Source organism: Gossypium hirsutum, chromosome A05, assembly GCF_007990345.1.
Source record: "Gossypium hirsutum isolate 1008001.06 chromosome A05, Gossypium_hirsutum_v2.1, whole genome shotgun sequence".
NCBI classification, from domain to species: domain Eukaryota; kingdom Viridiplantae; phylum Streptophyta; class Magnoliopsida; order Malvales; family Malvaceae; genus Gossypium; species Gossypium hirsutum.
Window position 1 is genome coordinate 108,574,298 of NC_053428.1, and position 2,921 is coordinate 108,577,218.

Genomic DNA, 2,921 nt, shown 5'->3' on the forward strand with positions numbered 1-2,921 from the left:
TCCAAACTCTTTATAACATGCATTAATAAACCACTTATAAATTTATCTATCACATTTGAAAATTTTCTCACATAAGTCCTATTTAATAATTTCACATACAATTAACAAAATTACAGTATGAAACTTTCACACATGCACGTTCACATATAATAAGCATCGAATATGACGGTTAATTATTTTTACGACTCGATTTTGTGGTCCCGAAACCACTTTCCGACTAGGGTCAAATTAGGGCTATTACAATTACTCATTTTCAAAATTTCCATGCTTTCATTAATGTTCAGTTTCATTTTCATCATCATGCTTCTAACTAAAAGGTTGATAAGGATGAGTATGGAAAAGAATCGTAAGTTTTTCAAAGTCGCAGATTTTACTTAGGGTTCTAAATGATCAGAAATAAACTTGACTAAAATGATCATAACTTGAGTTCCTGAACTCGAAATCGAGTGATTCAAAGTGTGTTTCAAACCTAAGAAATAGATATTTGAACATTATGAAGACATCTTAATCCAAAAATGGTTGGATCCCATCTAAAAATTTGTCACAAGTTGACTAATCTTTTCAGCTTGAAAATTGACAGTTTGGTTGAATTGACTTTAATACATTTCACTCATTCTGTGCATGTATCATTCTCTATTTCCTCAAAAAGATTCATTATCATATACTAGCTTTAATCGAATCTTGGTTTGATTTGTTTGACATTTGACCTTGTTGTTGGGCCTTGAGGTAGTGTAAGCCCATCACATCCATGAATGTGAAATTGGGTCTTGAGATTCGTATCATTCTACCATTCCTCAAGAAAATTCGTCCTCGAATCTTTAGCTGTAGAAAAAATAAAAGAGATTAGAATTAATAACAATAAAAGCAAATAAATACTTACCTAAGTTTTCTTGTGCACCAAAACTATTTCCAAGATCAAAGATATGATTTTGGTTCTCCAAATCAACATGGATCAAGTATCTCTCCTTAAAAAATGAACTATCAACACTGAACAAAGAAATATTAGGCACATGAGTGTTCAAGTAAAAAATAACTTTTAACTTTCTTTGAATATGCATGGTCGTCCATAAGAATTTCTAAAGATTAGTTAACAATTTTACATAAAAATCAAAATCCAGAAGTTTAATATTATTATGTAAAAATTCATATTTAAAGTTTAAGGTAAAAAAATTTGTTGCAAGATCAAATGCATAAAGTTCTTTAATAAATCTATCGAATGCAATGAAAGTAACTTTTACATACCTAAATAAACCCATAAAATTAATTGAACTTTAAGACTGTGGTTTATTGAAACTTGACTAATGAGAAAGCATGTTGTAAGGAAAAATAAAATAAGTAGAATACTTATAAAAAACATTCAAGGTATGCCTACATATTTTAATTTCTAGTGTATCCTTACTTTTCTAGTGTATCCTTACTTTTCTTTCCTTCTAGCACTTGTGGAGAATTATCAATGCTCAACTTACCTCTTTCCCACAAGTAAATTGTTTGTCGATCGTAGAGTAATATAATTGAGAGTCTGTCAATGGATCCTTGAAATTCTATAACAAAAAAAACACCGTTTGACAAATTTGAGTTAGAGTTAGTTAAAACATAATCATTCTTCACTTTTGTATGGATATTTTCTTGCTTTTCATTTTGTTTTTCCACTTGAGAACTCTCCAATGTCATCTCATATGGGTTTTCACTCACCAAATTTGGACCATCAAGTAGACTTTTATCACTCATGATCTCTTTTCTTTTTCCTCACTTCCCATATCCCCTCATAAGTATTATGAATATTTAATTTAGTACAATACATCTCAGTAGGAGAACATGACGTTTCTATCTCATCTAACTCTATAAATTTAAGGAAAAAATTCTTACTATCATCTTTCTCCAGTTCACAAAGTTCACCATCACAAATCTCTTTTCCACTAGAGTAAGAGTCAACAAAAGGTACAAAGTCATACTTATTTAATTGGACATCATAAACCCTGTTGGACCAATTTTCTTTGCCTAGCCCACTAATCAAACCCATTAACCACTAGCCCAATCCTACAACCCAAAACAGCCCAAAACCAAAACAAAATTCACTTCAATACCCCAATCCCCACATCGTACGTGCCTCCACCATCCACCGCATCTCCGAGACGTGCGCTACCAGCAGTCCCTCTTTGTCACGCCTCGTGCTTCCGAGATATCCGCAACAACATCTGTAACAGGAAGCAAACAGATAGCAACCAATAGAAGATTTTATTTATTTTTCTAGGCTATAAAGCCCATTCTAAACATTGTAAAAAGGGTCTTTTTTTTTGGCACATGATATAAGTACACTAGCAGAAATTATAGAGAAAAATCGGAAGTAAATCAAAAATCTGGTCTAAGGTTTGAAAGGTGATTTTTCATTCTTCTTCTTGTAACTTTCTTTTGATTCGTATTTCTTTTTTTTTTCTTCTTTTTTTGTTTTGTTTATAGACTGATTTTAAGTAAAAAGAAAGAAAGGAGGGCTTACCTGGTCTTGACCCGTGAACCGACAGTGGGTGGAGGTGCGTGGCACCGATGATCCTCTAGGGTGGCGCAAACTAGGTTGAATTCTTAGCAAAAATGGAGAGGGAGCAGGGAAGAAGAAGCATTCTGCCTCTTTTTTTTTTGAAAAACAATAGAAAAATAAAGAAATAAAATGGGTTTTTAAAAAAATGGCAGAATGCCATTCAATAGCTTTTAATAGCAGGGGCCCACGCATTTTGCCCGTAAAGGGTCAATTTGCGCACTAAATCCCCGTGCATTTTCTTGCTGCCCAAATCTGCTTCAGTTTTGTTTTTGAATTTCGCCCAGCAATTTTGTGCAGCTTTTAATTTGGTCCATATTAAATGCTGAGTTCAGGAATTTGGTTAAATTACATTTTTAAGCCCCCCTTGTTCCACGCGCGCTCCAATGTG

The 2,921-nt window shown here is 33.1% G+C and overlaps 1 long non-coding RNA gene across 1 annotated transcript; it reads right to left on the minus strand.

The window, feature by feature from the left end:
- Positions 1–459: 459 nt before the first annotated feature.
- LOC121229700 (uncharacterized) lies at positions 460–2,648 on the minus strand. Its single transcript, XR_005927610.1, has 2 exons — positions 2,495–2,648; positions 460–2,195 (listed from the first exon to the last, which is right to left on the minus strand). It is a non-coding gene; the product is annotated as an uncharacterized lncRNA (long non-coding RNA).
- Positions 2,649–2,921: the final 273 nt, after the last annotated feature.